Source organism: Stenella coeruleoalba (genome assembly GCF_951394435.1).
Source record: "Stenella coeruleoalba genome assembly, chromosome: 4".
NCBI classification, from domain to species: Eukaryota; Metazoa; Chordata; class Mammalia; order Artiodactyla; family Delphinidae; genus Stenella; species Stenella coeruleoalba.
Genome location: NC_137149.1, coordinates 121321455 through 121339313, shown reverse-complemented (window position 1 = coordinate 121339313; position 17859 = coordinate 121321455). Strand labels below are relative to the sequence as shown.

Below are 17859 nucleotides of genomic sequence, written 5' to 3'. Positions count from 1 at the left end.
GCAGGCATAGAGAATGGACTTGAGGACATGGGGAGGGAGAAGAGTAAGCTGGGACGAAGTGAGAGAGTGGCATGTACTTATATATACTACCAAATGTAAAATAGATAGCTAGTGGGAAGCAGCCGCATAGCATAGGGAGATCACCTCGATGCTTTGTGAGGGGTGGGATAGGGAGGGTGTGAGGCAGATGCGAGAGGGAGCGGTATGGGGATATATGTATACATATAGCTGACTCACTTTGTTTTACAATAGAAACTAACACACCATTGTAAAGCAATTATACTCCAATAAAGATGTTAAAAATAGAAATAAAGGGCTTCCCTGGTGGCGCAGTGGTTGAGAGTCCGCCTGCCGATGCAGGGGACACGGGTTCGTGCCCTGGTCCGGGAAGATCCCACATGCTGCGGAGGGGCTGGGCCCGTGAGCCATGGCCGCTGAGCCTGCGCGTCCGGAGCCTGTGCTCCGCAACAGGAGAGGCCACAAGAGTGAGAGGCCCGCGTACCGCAAGAAACAAAAACAAAAACAAAAACAAACAAACAAACAAACAAAAAGAAATAAAAATATTTCCCCTACGTTTAATTATTTGAGGGGTCTGTATCCTTAAGGGTATGTAAGAGAATCAGTGACAACTTGATTTTTTCCAGACTGTGATTAATGACTTGCAAATCACGAAGAAATAGGAGAAATAACATAAAATTTAAGGTTCAATTTTCAAGTTAGAGGTTATTATTCAAGATAGATCAGTGTTGCCAGAGGGTGTTGATTTGACGTGGAAACCGGTTTGGAGGCATTCATGTTTGTATGGATCTAATTTGAGTATGCAAATATAGACTTCTTCCTGAGAAGCCCTTTTGCATATTTTGCCCAGAATTGCAAATGCACGCTCAGAATGTACTACTCCCACAGCCTCCATAGGGTCCAAAGCTGGGCCAGTCCCATATGCCAGGGGATTCTACCACTTGTAAAAGCAGCAGCTGCCGCTTTTCTGGTTTATGTTGATGCGAAACTCCCAAGGAAAATAAAAGATTGGCATCTGGGCTTAATTTTACTTTGAGAGAAACTTTATCATGCCGTGTTTGTAATGATTCCAGAGGGATTTTAAAATAATTAATGAGAGGGATACATTTCTCAAAATTCCCAGTTGAGTTCTCATGCATGTTTTATTACATATATGTCTGTCACAGAAAAACAGGATCTTATTACTTACACTAATATAAAAGGGGGTTGATAAATAAGGTATTACAGAAGCAAATATAGAAAAAACCTAAATTTTATTCCATCTTAAGTGTGATATTTCTATATAGTAGTAGCTGTGCAAGCAAGGTTTTAAAATCATTGGAAATATGTTTGTGAAAATGACACGAGGGAGATGGCTTCCTTTCCAATGCCCTTGGTAGTGAGGGGAAGAGAGGAACACATGCAAAATTATATCGTTGCTATGATACAAAGACATACAGATCAGAGGAGGGGCAAAAAGGAGAGAGTGGACCAGTTTACCTGGAGAAGACTGAAAATTCTCCCTAGGAAAGGTGAGCTGAGACTTTAAAAAAATGTCTAGACCAGGAGGAAAAGTGTATCGCAAGTAGGACATCATGGGAATTTGAGGAACACCAGCAGTTTGATAGGGTATAAGGTGGAGCAGATAAATGTCAAAACTAGAGAGGTAAACAGAAACAGAGATGGCAGTTCAGGAGCTCTGTCTGCTTGGGATTTACATCAGAACCCTGGGAGGGAGGCTCCTGGATTAGGACCTTTTAATAGCTCTGTAGGTGATTATTATATGTGTTGCCAAGATTGATAACTACTGCTCCAGTGCATCCTCTTCAGTTTTAACATACATGTTGTATATGAATAATCCCCATTTTAACGTGGGGCTTACGTCATATATATAATACTAAAATTTGAACATTTCTTTAACATCTGATGCAAACAAATAATCTATTATTGTCATTGCAGTTAGGATAACCTGTGTGGAAAGGATTTGAGAAAGGAGATGGAGGTCCAGGTAGTAGGCTATTCCAGTAGTTCTGGTAATAAGCCTGAAGCCAGGCAATAACCCAGGGGATAAATAGGAGGAATGGGTGTAAGAAATAGGATGGAGACCTAAGTGACAAGACTTGATCACAGATGCAGGGATGAGGAGAAAGAGAAATCAAGGGTGGCTCTGAGGTCTGTGGTCTGGATGGCCTATGGATGAACTTAGCATGAATATTCCCACTTGTAATATTCAGATTTTACCCATCCCACCCACTAGCAGGAGTACCACTTCTTCCATGTGTCCCCTGCTATTTCTGATAATGATCTTTCTTCTGACCATCCTTAGAACTTTACCTGTACTTCTCTGTGGTACTTATCATTTCTAACCATTTGCTGATGTAATGCATACATGAGTCTGTACAGAAAGTGTTCCATTCAAAGTCCTTTCCAGCCATATCCAAGACCTCACAATTCTGTGCAGTGAATAAATGAAACTACGCCTATTATGCCTCCTGGAAGTTTCTACCTTGAGATGAAGCTCCAAAGCCAGTGTTCTGTGTGTTTTTTTGTTTTGTTTTGTTTTAAATTAAGTTATTTATTAGAATCCTGTGGACTCTGCTTAGGAACAAGGCCAGGGAATCTTAATGGTCCGTGATTGTGGGCCTGGACAAGGAATCCCATTTTTTCGCTCAGAAATTGTCAAGCCATAGACAACAGGAACTGACGCTATTTTTTTTTTTTTTTTGGCTTACTGGATCTTAATTCCCCGACCAGGGATCGAACCCGTACCCTCGGCAATGAAAGCGCCACGTCCTAACCAGGGAATTCCCCAAAGCCAAAGTTCTTAACCTTTTATGTGTGTCATGGACCCTGTCGGCAATATAGAGACAATTTGATCAAGCCAGGGATCCCTTTCAGAAAAATGTTTTTTAATGCAAAAAATAAAATACACAGGATTACAAGAGAAACCAATTACACTGAAACATGGCTGTCAAAATAGCTTTGAAAGACAAATGTGTAATACAATGCTATGTGTTTTTTATTATTGTGTTAAATTTTAAAATACATTAAAATATAAACAAATTAAAAATAAATTTACCTTCAAAGACTTAACCAGTGGGAAGTCTGCTGTTGCTAGATTGAATAAGAACATTAAACTCTGGAGAGCTCTTTGAAAAAGCTATAGGCATGTCATGTTGGATAAACAACTGATGTCAATTGTTTTAGTTATTATTTGTTACAGGTGTTGAAAATGCTGATTTGTAAATGTAAATCCTTGTAAATGGATTAAAGCTTTTTAAGCTACTTTACAAGATAGGAATAGTTTCTGTCAAGGAACCCCTGAATTCTCCAAGGTTTTTTGAATTAAACTCGAACTGGATTTTTTGTTTTTTTGTTTGTTTTGTTTTGTGTTTTTTTAACCTAAAACTAATGAATTCCCCTTTGGCTACCTCATCCTCTCAATATACTTTATATCAAAAAGAAAAAAGAATAATAGTCCATGGTTCAACTTTGATGCCATCAAGATAAAATAACTGGTAAAACTTTCTGAAATGTTTCCAGATGTTTGCAAATTTCTCTTTTCAAAGAAATTGACAGAGAATTTTGTATCTCATCTTCATCCACTCCAGCACTGACTGACAGTTAGCAAGGAGATTTTTAAGAGTATCCATTAAGGTGACAATAGAACTTATGTGCTGTATTCAAAAGGCTTTGCTGCCTTGCAGAGAGTTAAGAATTCTTATTTAAACTGTCTAGGGCTTCCCTGGTGGCGCAGTGGTTGAGAGTCTGCCTGCCGATGCAGGGGACGCGGGTTTGTGCCCTGGTCCGGGAGGATCCCATATGCCGCGGAGCGGCTGGACCCGTGGCCCGTGGGCCGTGGCCGCTGGGCGTGAGCGTCCGGAGCCTGTGCTTTGCAGAGGCCGGAACAGTGAGAGGCCCGCGTACCGCAGAAAAATAAACAAATAAAAATAAATAAATTAACTGTCTAGTTTTGCAAAAATTTAAGAACTAATTCCTCATATTGATCAACAAACAATCGTAGATGAGTAATTCTGTAAAGCAGCATAAATGTCTGGGATATCACTGTAGAACTACATGATTTGATGTTTGGTGAAAGTATAGAGTTGACCAGTTGCTGGCCAGCAACATTGCACAGTATCTGTAAACATGAAGGTTATGATCTCATGTGATCTTTCTAATTCAGGAGTAACAATGAATGTGAGTGATATTTTGTAAATTTGTAATAGCTATAATGTGATATGAAAATAGCTGTGGTTTTTCTTGGTAACAAAGTCACAGGAGTACCTTGCACTGCTGTAGTTTGTCACCTGCATTCATAATTGAAGGGCAATTAGAGTTAGATGTAATAGAAGCATACTTTTTTCTATCCAAGTTCACAGACCCCTCAAATTCTGATTTCTATCCATAGAACTCCTGTTCTAAAGGTAAAACTGAAATTTCAAGTTTACTTCTGAAATTCCAAAGGAAAAATATCAAATGTAATTCTTCAAGGTTAACATACTCATAAAATCGCATTGTTCAAACCACATTTGGTGTGTGTGGTGGGGAGGGGGGAGTATATTAATAATTAAACCACAGCAAAAGTCTCCAGACAAGACTGTCCTGGGCAAACCGAGATGTTTGGCCATGCTACCCAAGGTAGAAAGGAGATTAACTTGCAGAAAATATATACTGCAGAAGTCAAAAGTCAATTCTCCCCTTTTATAAAGAATCATGGAATCTGAGGGAATTAGTGACTCCATTCCATTAAGAGGTTAAACTTTTTGCTTATATCTTAGCAGGTATAATAAGCCATAGCTATCAATAATATAATTTACTTGTGTGTGAAAATGATCTAAATGAAGTTTTTTGGCATGATGTAAAATTTGCCTTGCTCTAATACCCACTTTCTATTAAAAATTTATCCTAGTTTGGGAAAATTATCTTAACATGCAAGTCTAAATTATTATTAAATATTTAAAAGATGACCTTTTCACTCAATCATCGCCTGTTGTAATCCATGATCCTATGCTACTTTATCAGCTCCTTATACAAGAAAAGTAGAATAGGTATCAACGTGGCTGACCATTTGCCTGTAACCTGGTACTCAAGGGCTTGAGTGAGCAAGGTCATTGGAGAGTTCTGAACATGATGTTTTCCCTGCAAGCTCACCAGGCTGTAGAGCCCCAGTGCCCCAGAGACACAGATGCAGGGGAGAGGTGAGCCTCTGCAGTCTCTGCAAGTCTTCCCAAGAGTCAAAGGAAGGTATCTTTTCAGAGAAAAACCTCAGAAGGCTTAGTGAAAGTCACAGGCTTTTCTTCATGGAGGCACAAAATTGAGTGAAGGAGAGTTATTGGGGAGGAAAAGGAGAAAGCACTCCTTTTTGGAGGTCAACATGTACCGGGTATTTAACGTATCACCTCATTTAGCAATAAACCTGTAAAGGTATCATTACTCCTGTTTTACAGTTGAGGAAATTTATTATCAGAAAAAGTAATTTACTTGCTGGAGGTCACAAAGCTAGGAAGTCCCAGAGGTAAGTTTTGAACCTGATCTTTCAGTCCAGACCACTCTCTGCTCCATACTGAACAACTCAACCCAGTCTGAGAGATCAAGAAGGATACCGTGCCTACCTTCATGCCCCTGGAATATTATGCCTACCTCCTTCTGAATCCAAGATCTAAAGAGTGGTAGGGAGAGAGGCAGGAAGTCCTGAATTCCTGGGAGAAGAAATTCAGTTCCTTTGCGGGTATGGGTCAGAAAGGTATTTCTTAGAAGAATAAAGTAGATATTAAGGTTAAGTTGCTTCTGCTACAAATGTTATTAGGCTATACGAGCAAGAAGTCAAGGATTTTTCAAATCTCAAGGAAGATTTTTCACAGCCCAATGCAATTGTCACTATGACACAACACACTTATTGGGCTTTCAACCAAGTCTATTATGATTTGTATTCATCATAATGCAATTCATTGCAATATGTGTAGAAAACATAGCTTGAAATATTGTTTCATCAATCTTTTTCCCCATTGTCCATACCATAATTTGGGGCCTGAGCTATGTAACTATAGCTGTTTCTGATTAGCAAAATTAGCTTCCACTCCCCTTCGCGTTAACATGTAACCAGAAGTCTTAACTTGAAGATAAGACCGACTGCCCTCTTTGAGTAAAGAGCTTTCAACAGAAATCACAGTTAACTAGAAAAGTTTCCCTTGAGATATAAACCACAAAGGGGAAAAAAACAGAAACAATAATGAAGAATTATCAGAAATTTAATATTTTATCCTGAAAGGCAGATTTGATAGCAATTGTATTTATACAGTTCATATTCATCTACTACAATTTTCTGTCAAGATACTCCACAAATGTAAATAAGATTACAATTTTAAAAAACAAAATAAAGATGGAGGCTTCATTCATTCTTTCAATAATTTTTTGAGCACCAACAATTTTTCACACATCAGCAATGTGTTAGGCATTGAAAATACAGAAGTGAACAAGACAGACACAATACCTACCCTCATGGAGTTCACAGACTAATAAGAAATCCAAAACTGTTTTAAAAGTACTCAGAGGATTAAGGAATCCTCAATTCTCTGGCAGTAGAAGACTATGCAGACAGACCCACGGTGTGCAAAAAGAACAAGGAATTTTAAATCAAAAGACCCAAGTTCTCGCCTCAATTCTGCCACCATCTCCATGAATATATTACTTAGAACTCTTTGTTAGAAATAATAGAAACCAGCTCATATCAGTTTAGGCAAAAACCAGAAGTTTATTATAAACATATGTAGCATGAGTGATATCTCTTAACATGTAAATATTACCAGTTTCTCTCAAAACTTCAATTTCCTCCCTACACCTCCCAAGTTTCCAAGTTTTTGTGATGGGTAATAAAGATAAGGAGAGGAAAGAACAAGAGGGGGTGGGGGGAGTGAAAACAATGAGACATAAATCCACACATGTTGAAGTGTAAGTGGGAGTTTTTAATTTGTCATTGTGAGTCGTTTCAAAATAGGCCTGAGGAGCTAGGAATCAGGTTGAAAGTGGCTTTTTAAAAGATGTTCTTATGGGTTGTAAATTGTCCCCAAGAGACCCAAGATTGGGATTCCTTTAAATTATTTTTTGCTTGCTATTTCATGATTCTTGCAAACACATGATTCTTGCAAAGCCCGACTTCTACCAGAGTTATGTTCAATGAGTTCTTTACTTCATTTTCAAGCATTATTTTCCAATAAAAATGACAAGTGTCTTCTCTAGTCTATGCAACTTCTGCTCCAAACTCTGTCACAGATGCAAGTCTGTCTCAGGGATCTGGGGCAGATCAAGAGCCTGAATCTGGACTCCAAAACACTTCTCCCACCTCCCCTGCCCCTTCTCCCTTCACCCCTAGCCCTCCTCCTCCTGATTAGCTATTTACGATAGGCAGAAGACCAACACCCCAGAGCCCTGCTGGGCAAACAATTTGATTTTTGGTCACCCTTCCAACCTCTCTTACAAGGACTTCTGACTGACCCAGTTTGAGTCAGATACCCACTTCTAATCCAAATACTTTGGGAAGGGTGCTCACCTCTGTGAGTCTTCCAATCTCTAGAACAAGTCATTGGTTTTGTTCCCTCTGTATTTTTATTTGCTTGGCTGTGAAATGAAGATAATTTTAATTATCTAGCCTTAGCACAGGATTACTGTGGTTTTTAATTGAATAAATACAGATAAAAGTGACCTAATAACTGTAAAGTTCTCTTTAAATGCATTTTTTGTATCAAAATGCTTGAAAACAATGTGTTTATTATTTATGATCACAAGTAATACCATCCTGATGCCATTTCTGCACCTACTCTCAAGCAACCCTTTTGACTTAGAGCAAACGTGTCTGCTTTGGTGTTCAGGCAACAGGATCCCCACTCAGCAGCAGTGTTGGTTACCCTTTAGGGGCCACACCCCTCTCTGAGTCAGTGGTGGAAATTGAGGGAGGTTCCTCAGAGGGAGGAACCTCTTCCCACAAAAACACTCACACATTCCTAAATTCAACATTTTGTATATGATTTCAGCGTCTCCATAAACCCACTAAAGCCCTGTCTCCAGCTCAAGATGCAGGGAGCCCCCTCAGAGGCTTAGGAACCTGCACCTCCTCTCCACTGGCAAGAAAGGGAAAAGTCACTTTCAATAGATTTCACTGTCACAATTGAATAAGAGCATTAAATCAGAGGCAGAGAGAAAAAAAAAAAAAAAAAAACTACATCCTCTTAAAAGGTAACAAATTCCATTTTTATCTCTCCAAAGACCATTTCCTTTTCAATTTATCCAACAGTAAGCCTTCCCTCTTGTGTCATTATGGAACAGGAATTAATGTATTTCTGTCCTTTTTATTTCCTTTAGTAGAAATTTTTTTAATTTAATTCATGAAGGTAACGCTATCCAGTATGATGATTCATATTATCAGGTTCTACTATAAGACAATAAAATTCTGAAAATAAATCTTATATAATCTCTATAATCAGATATATAGATGCAAAATGAGAGGGCAACATGTCCACTCAATATGCATTTAAATATGATGAATTTCTGGTCAATTTCTCCCTCAATATGTTTGGACAGTATTCTAATTAAACTAGAAACTTGATTATTTATTCTACTAATTGTTTGACCCACTAACAAGGTAAGTGGGTAAATCTAATGAGCATAAACATGCATCTCGGTAATTTGGGCCAAATCCACTTTTTATAAATCTCCAGCTTGAGGTACGTGGAAATTGTCACATCTACCAACATAAAGCTGAAGATATTTCAATAGATAAGGACAAACTGTCAGGTCATATTTGCTGCTGATCATCATATGCCATCTAAGATACTAAATCATATGGACGTTTACCTCAATCATGTGGAACTCTAGCTAGCATCTAGAGTCTCCTAATTAATGTATAAACTGGGATGATTCTTGAAGTGAATTAACCTGGATAAGGCTTTGGAGCTCCTTAAGTGCCCTACTGCACTCCTTTGCTAAACTGTACCCACGTTTCATTCATTAAACCTGAATTAAAATCCTATTTATGTCATTCACCAGCTGCATGACCTTTAGCAAGTGACTTGGCTTCTCTGCACCTAAATTTTTGTAGCCATAGAGGGGGGATGACTTGAAGGGTTGTCGTGAGAATAAGAAAATATGTGTACCTCACACAATGCCAAACACAGAGTAAGTACTAAATAAATGGTAAATTGCTAATGCTAGAAAATTTACAAAAATAATGGATGAATTTGCCAATTGTCCTTCCATGCTGTAGACATAACCCTGAACTCAAAAGACATGCACAGGTATACTCTACTCTTTCAAAATATTTTTATTTGACATTTACATTTACATTTTCTTACCTTATCTTAACAATAGGCCTCTGACACAGAAGCTGATTTTACCATTCAAATGTACCTTTGATTTTTTTCTGTATATTTTAGTAATTTATTGCAGTTTTAAATACTTATCTTTCTGGATACCCCCTTCTGCCCACACCACTACATAATCCAAATAGACCTAAAAATCCACATTGAAATTACCATGGTATGTGTCGCTTACCTGTCAACTTTTTAAATGAATACTAAATATAATATAATATAATACTTAAGAAACTAAACGTAGTAGATATTTGCTGGTATCTTTAATTATTTCTTTGTTCACCTGGCATCTGAACCCCTATATGACTTTTTGTAGGAGGCACCTCTCACTCTAGAGGTCTAAAAAAGCCAGAATATTTCTTTCCCAGCTTCCCTGGCAGCTAGAAGGGTACATAAGTTAGGTCAATCAGTTACTCCATCACAGATTTTGAAGAAGGCACTTATGACACAACGAAGGAGGGGATGGTGGCAGAGAATCTATTTGGCAATAGCATTCAGCCTCCAGGAGTGGTGTGGGCAGAAGGGGCATCCGGAGTTCATCAGCAATGGCTACGGTGTCCCTGACAGACTGATTCCATGAAATGACTGCATCTGTGGTCCTGTGTCCTGCCTGCCTCTTTCTACCTATTGTCCAAGCCTGACTTCCCAGCCACCCACAATTCAGTTAGGCACTGATTGCCTTCAGGCATTTCCTTTTCTGCTTAAACCAGCCAGAGTCAGTTTCTATAGCTTGGACACAAGAACCCTGACTGATACACTAAATCTAAATCCAGAAACAAAAACTTTTATAACAGGTATCTTGAATAACTGTGGAATTTTTCCAAAGAATAGATCAGAGTATCTAATTCCTACCCAGTGAATCATTCAACTTAAAAACAAGCAAACAAAACATCTATTGACCTCATGCCTATTGCCAACCCACAACCCATTTCTTTGCTTTGATTCTGTATTAATTAGGAACAGATTTGGTTAACATAAGAGGGGAAGACATGTAAGTGTTTCTTCTCTCACACTAAAGATGTGCAAAAACAGGCAATCCATTGAGTCATCAGAGATCAGACTCCTTCTACCATTTTTTCCACTGCATTGGATTTGGATGTTGTGCTCTAAATTACCTCATGGCTCAGGATGGCTGCTCTTGAGGTAAAGTCATCACACCCCACATTCCAGGCAGCAGGAAAAACGTGAAAGTGGTGTTCCTCCCAGCTGAATTGCTTCCTTTTAGGAAGCTTGCCTAGGCGAGTCCGGTCTCAAAATGGAGGTAAAACCACTGCCCAGTCGCCCCAGCCCGACTCTGGCCATCGCCGCTGCCGCGGGGGGAGGAGGTCCTTGATCCAGAGGAACCAGAACAGTTGAGAAAACTGTTTATTGGTGGTCTGAGCTTTGAAACTACAGATGATAGCTTAAGAGAACATTTTGAGAAATGGGGCACACTTACAGATTGTGTGGTGATGAGAGACCCCCCCAAACAAAACGTTCCAGGGGCTTTGGTTTTGTGACTTACTATTGTGTTGAAGAGGAGGATGCAGCAATGTGTGCTCGACCACACAAGGTTGATGGGCGTGTAGTGGAACCAAAGAGAGCTGTTTCTGGAGAGGATTCTGTAAAGCCTGGTGCCCATCTAACAGTGAAGAAAATTTTTGTTGGGGGTATTAAAGAAGATCCAGAAGAATATAATTTGAGAGACTACTTTGAAAAGTATGGCAAGATTGAAACCATAGAAGTTATGGAATACAGGCAGAGTGGAAAAAAGAGAGGATTTGCTTTTGTAACTTTTGATGATCATGATACAGTTGATAAGATTGTTGTTCAGAAATACCACACTCTTAATGGGCATAATTGTGACATGAAAAAGGCCCTTTCTAAACAAGAAATACAGTCTGCTGGATCAGAAAGAGGTCGTGGAGGTGGATCCGGCAGCTTTGTGGGTCATGGAGGAAACTTTGGAGGCAGTGGAGGTAACTGGCCGTGGTGGAAACTTTGGTGGAAGAGGAGGCTATGGTGGTAGAGGTCGTGGCAGCAGAGGTAGTCATGGAGGAGGTGATGGTGGATATGATGGATTTGGAGGCGATGGTGGTAGCTATGGCAGTGGTCCTGGTTACAGTAGTAGAGGAGGCTATGGTGGTGGTGGGCCAGAGTATGGAAACCAAGGTGGTGGATATGGTGGCAGTGGTGGAGGATATGATAGTTACAATGAAGGAGGAAATTTTGGAGCTAACTATGGTGGTGGTGGGAGCTATAATGATTTTGGAAATTATAGTGGACAACAGCAGTCAAATTATGGACCAATGAAGGGGGGCAGTTTTGGTGGAAGAAGCGCGGGAAGTCCCTATGGTGGTGGCTATGGATCTGGTGGTGGAAGTGGTGGATAGGGCAGCAGAAGTTTCTAGAAACTCCAAAGAAAAGGGCTACAGTTCTTAGCAGGAGAGAGAGCAAGGAGTTGTCAGGAAAGCTGCAGGTTACTTTGAGACAGTCGTCCCAAATGCATTAGAGGAACTGCAAAACTCTGCCACAGAAGGAACGATGATCCTTAGTCGGAAAAGTTACTGCAGCTTAAACAGGAAACCCTTCTTGTTCAGGACAACTGTTCATGGCCACAGTTTGCAAAAAGTGCAGCTACTGATGAATGCAATGTAGTGTCAATTAGATGTACATTCCTGAGCTCTTTTATCTGTTGTAGCTTTGCCTTTCTCTTTTTCTTTTCATTATATCAGGTATATTGCCCTGTAAATTTCGGTAGCAGTACCAGGAATAAAAAATTAAGGAATTTTTAACTTTTCAAAAAAAAAAAAAAAAGAAGCTTGCCTAGAAATACTATGTCAAGAACCTAGTCCTAGGACCACATTTCAGTCTTCAACTACAAGGGAGGCTGGAAAATGAAGCCTTTGTTCCAGGCAGCAAAGACAAGGTAAAGAGGCTTTGCTTCTAAAGTAAAAGGGGAAGATAGGTGTGAGGAAGGCAAGTAGTATCTCTGCCACATCTCCACAGCAAAATTTGTCCCCCCAAATAAAAGTACTTTATATTCATGCTCCTCTCACTGTCCTCCCATCAGTATTCTCCCACCGCCACCCCCCTGAAACTCTTCTTGTCAAAGTCCCCAACTTCCAAATTGCCACAGCTCGTGAAACGTTCCCAACTTGACATTCTTTTACTTCTAATCAGCATGCGACACCATTTACCACTTTCTCCTCTTGCTCTCCACCACCCACTAACTCCTCCTGGTGTCCCCACTCCCTCAGTGGCTACTTCTTCTCAATCTTCTTTGCTGGTTCCTTCTCCCCTGCCCTCTTCTTTGATGACACACTCCCTCCAAGGCAGTGTATACAATCCCCAGCTTTAAATATCGTCTCTATTCTGATGGCTCCTAAAATTATATCCTCAGCCCTGACCTCTCCTCTGAGTTCCACACTTATGCTGATCTGTGTCTACTCCACATCAACACTTTGCATCTCATATTCGGCAATGTTCAGCATGACACTCCTGATTTCTAAATCAACAAACAAACAAACAACAAAAAAAACGACTGCTACTCAGATTTCCCCCACTGTGTAAATGAATAACCATCTACACAGAGTTGCTCAGACCCAAATACTGCTATTTCTTGATTCCGCGCCTTCTTTTGCACCCACACATTCAGTTCATAAGTAGAGGGTTGTTAGCACCACTTCTAAACATATTCCAAGCCTGTCCACTTCCCTCCAGCTCCACAGCTGCTCCCACAGTGCAAAGTTCAGAACCAGCATCATTTCTCACCTGGACTGCAGAACTAGCCACAGAACTGACTTACCTGCTCCCAAACTCCCTCATCCCACTTTAAAATATAAGCCAACCCCAAATCCTTAAATAGCTTCCACTTTTACTAAGAATCAAATCAAATGGCCTATAAGGCTCTTTGTGGTGTGGACTCTGCCTACATCTATGACCCCAGTTCATACTACCCTCTTCCTCTCTAGCTACACTTTAGCCACACTGGGCCTCTTCTCCTTCAACACATCAGGCTCATTTTTGTTTTAGATCTCTTGCATTTGCTGTTCCCTCCATCTGTAGTATTATTCCCTTCAGGCGTCATCTGGTTGGCCCCATTAGCCATTCAGGCATTCAAGTGCCACTGCCTCAGAGACCCCTTACCAACTCATCTGATATTGTGCCCCACCCACCCACCTGGTCCTCTTTTGCTCTACATGCTTTTTCTTTTTCTTTTTCTTTTCTTTTTTTAATAGTCATGACCCTATCCGAAAGTTTTGGGTATTTATGCATTTGCTTGTTAGTTGTTTTTCTCCACATTGGAATGTTAGCTCTATTACAGCATCAAGCTTGTCTATCTTATTTTCACACTATCCCAGCTGCATCTGAGATAAATATTTGTTAGCTGAACACATGCATGTTTGCACCGTAAGAAAGAGCAGGAGAGGAAGACAGACTCTGTAATGGAGAGTCCTAACGCTCCATCAGTCACAAGTGGTTTTTATGCAAGTTCCTCCAGTGTGGTGTAAGTACAAGAGAAACCAAACTGGGTCTGGTATGCCCTATGATCTGAACCAGCAAGACATTTCCAGGCATCAGGAAAGGCTGAAAGTGAGGAAAAGTGCGATTCAGTCAGAAGGCAAGCAGGGGGACGAGGACAGAGTGTATTCTGAGGGAAGGTGGTGACAAGTGGTTCAAAGCCAAGCCAAGAACAGCCTGAGTATATTGAAGTTGCCGTGTTATGTGAAGTCTGCGGTGTGGGGCAGGATTGGGACTAGTTTCTTACAGGAACTAGAGAAGAGTCATAACCCAGAAGAATCAATCTCAGGGAAGAGAAGACATTTATACATTGGGTTGGTGGTGCCATTTAGCTAATGTAGGTCATGTGACAATGACTGCAGTGAAACTGGTCATGATCCCCATGTGGCCTTCTCCACACCCCCCCAAAATATTAATGCACTGTCTCTTTCCCCAGAACAAATAAAAACATTAGCACTTGTTTACAGTATAACCATTATTACTTAGGGTAAGTTTGATGTCAGTGATCAATGTGGTCCTACAATGCTACTGGATTATAAATTTCCCTCTAAACCTTGGGGCCATGGGAACATTTCTGTATGTGGAAATACCAACTAAATAAAATGTGGATCTTTCTAGATCATTACAAGAGCAAAAGTCATAAAAATATTTTTATCCATACTCCCATTCCTCAAAGTGTTTTCAGGTACATATTTCTACAGAGGAAAAAATTACAATGTACACATATATTTAATATAGATTATAATTTAAAACCACAGATCACCTAAGCTCCTAACAAAAGAGGTAGGTTTAAATATATTTCTGGTATACCAATGAGTGGACTACTAAATTTAATAATGGAAAAATGAAATAAAACCAAATGGAAAAAGTAGAACACAAATTGTGTCTACAGTAAAATTATATGCACACACTGTGTATGTACATGCGTGGATGGATACACAGTGATGTGCTGGAGCTGACGTGTATTGTAGGGTTTTTTTGTGGTTTTTTTTGCTGTATGCGGGCCTCTCACTGTTGTGGCCTCTCCCGTTGCGGAGCACAGGCTCCAGACGCGCAGGCTCAGCGGCCACGGCTCACACGGCCCAGCCGCTCTGCAGCATGCGGGACCCTCCCGGACTGGGGCACGAACTCGTGTTCCCTGCATCGGCAGGCGGACTCTCAACCACTGCGCCACCAGGGAAGCCCTATCATAGGATTTTGAGAACCAACTGCTACATTTTCAGGGATTTTGCAAGCCAGTTGTTAAACACGGTCATTATGAAAAATTAAACAGCTATCTGTATAGTAGTGCTGGCCACTACGGCACATGTGTTATTTGGTACCTCATGGATGGTTTGAAATTGGCCATGACGGCAGCATTTACACCATGGAGACTGGCAAATGCTACAAATCAGGGTTGGTTATTTTTGTCATGCTGATTGTCTAGACTTAAGAAAGTGGTAGAGAATATGTTAATAATGTTATTAAACTTGAAATGTGTCCAATCTGTTGTCCTTACATTGTAAGTGGAATTAAAAACTGAGGCAATATTTTGCCAGTATTTGAAAACTTAGCAAAAAATGTGCTCTTCTCACTGACAAATGAGGGAAGATCTTACATTATCACTCTTTTGTCTTAAGCATTAATGTAAATGAAAATATTAATCAATGTTCATGTTAGACCCACACTTAAAGTGCCAGTTGCTAAACATTTACCAGCACAATACTTTGTGTGCCTGTAAAACTAGAGTTCATGATTGTAAAGAAAGCAACAGATAAACTAAAATTATGGGTGAAATACTAATTTTATTTTATTTATTTTAAAATTTTATTGGAGTATAGTTGATTAACAATTTTGTGTTAGTTTCAGGTGTATAGCAAAGTGATTCAGTTATACATATACATGTATCTGTTCTTTTTCAGATTCTTTTCCCATATAAGTTATTACAGAATATTGAGTAGAGTTCCCTGTGCTACACAGTACGTCCCTGTTGGTTATCTATTTTATGTATAGTAGTGTGGGTATGTTTATACCAAGCTCCTAATTTATCCCTCCCCACCACATTTCCCCTTTGGTAATCCTAAATTCAAAATCTGTGAGTCTGTTTCTGTTTTGTAAATAAGTTCATTTATATCATTTTAAAAAAATTAAATTCCACATATGAGTGATATCATATCATATGTGTCTTTCCCTTTCTGACTTACTTCACTTAGTATGATAATCTCTAGGTCCATTCATGTTGCTGCAAATGGCATTATTTCATTCTCTTTTATGGCCAAGTGATATTCCATTGTATATATGTACCACATACTAATTTTAAATATTTCCATTTGTAATGATTTTAATATAGAATAATAATTATTTTAAAAGTGAAATAATATAACAAACAAACCTTCCTAGAAATTTTAACATTTTCCAGAAGTAACATTATGGCACAAACACAATGAATTATTTCTCTCTTGACTTTCTTTCCTTCCACAAGTATTGAGCCCCTACCATTAGCAAGGCACTGTTTTATCCCTGATCTTATAAAGCTTATAAATCTTGTGTGGAGTCAGAAATAAAACAAATAATTGTAAAAACAAATATTTAAATGTCAATTTTGTTAAATATGTAAAAGGAGAAGACTAGGAAACCTAGACTAGTAGGATAGGGAGGGCATCTTTTAGGAAACGAACTTTAAGCTGATATTACAAGTAAGAATAGGAGTTAGCTCAACAAAGAGGGTAGAGAAGAGCATCCCAAGCAGAGGGAACAGCATAAGCAAAGGCCCTGAGGGAGGACAAAGCTTAACCTAAGGACATGTCAGTGTAGTGTGGAGTGGCCAAGGCATATGGGGCTGGGTCTGAGTGCCAAGGCTGGAACCACATTGTACAGGGCTTTACAGACTATGGTAAGGGGTCTGACTGTTCTTCTAAGAGTAGTGAGAAGCCATCACTGAATCTTAAAATTGTTTGGCGAGTAGATGCAATGGAAATTAAGAATCAAGGTAGCTCCACTGTGTTCCAAGTGAGAATTATCTGCAACATAGAAAGTGGTATAATCAAATCCTTTTTCTTTTGCTTTACATCATACTTCATGATAATTGGGATAACATAGAGGAAGACCCAAAGGTCTTGGTCCCATCAGATCTGGGAAATCTAAGGGAAATAATATCATTAGAATGCCTTAATTTGGCCTCCCTATGTTTAGTTCAGATTGGAACCTGGTCTTTTGAGATTCAGATATAAGTATTTCAAGCCACCCAACCCACATGGTCCAATCCCTTTCCAAGATTATTGCAGATTCTCAGGGACTTCAGTTTGCCTGGTTCCTGGGGCACATGAAGTTATTCCAGGCACATCTGGAATCTTGTTCTTTTCCTACTCAATGCTAGAATCAGCCTTACCTAGCTTCCTTCCTTCCTTCGTTCCTCCTTCCTCCCTCCCTTCTCCCCCTTTCCTCTCCTCCTCTGCCTCCTTTTCTTTTTCTGATTGTTTTCCTCTCTCTCTCTCTTGTTCTCTCGTTGTCACTCTTGCTCTCCTAAAATGAATTCATCCTGATACCTCCAGTACTAACCCAACATTCCAGGGTTCCTTCTTGTTTCTCCCTTTTCCTGTTTGTAACCCCCTTTTCTTACAATGAAAAACCTGACTCCCCTTATCCTCAATATACTGACCTACTTGCTCATGCCAAGAATACACAATTTTTTTTCAGAATTGCTAAACCATACCACTGAGAAAACACATCATCTGTATTTTGTTAAATAAAGACACTGCAGTTCAGAATGGTTAAGTGATTTGCTTGAGAGACTAGGAAATGGCAGAGCCAAGATTATCCTTCTGTTCTTCTGACTCCTTCTTCTGTGTCCTTCCCACCATTTCTGTTTTTTCAAGACATGAAACAAAATAATGACTCTAAATATTTTATCTCTACTTATAATTCGTCAGCCCCACATGTTCAAATAGTACTCAAGGTGTCAGAAACATTACGGAGTAAGGATGTTGACAGTTTCGACTGGAGTTTTTTGAGTAAG

The 17859-nt window shown here is 39.6% G+C and overlaps 1 protein-coding gene and 1 pseudogene across 2 annotated transcripts in view; both read left to right on the top strand.

The window, feature by feature from the left end:
- Positions 1-17859, top strand: part of DCLK2 (doublecortin like kinase 2) — a 275022-nt gene that overhangs the window by 81579 nt on the left and 175584 nt on the right. The gene's annotated exons all lie outside the window — the stretch shown is intronic.
- LOC307185804 (heterogeneous nuclear ribonucleoprotein A3-like) lies at positions 10618-11752 on the top strand (annotated as a pseudogene). Its single transcript has one exon. The product of its transcript is annotated as a heterogeneous nuclear ribonucleoprotein A3-like (transcript).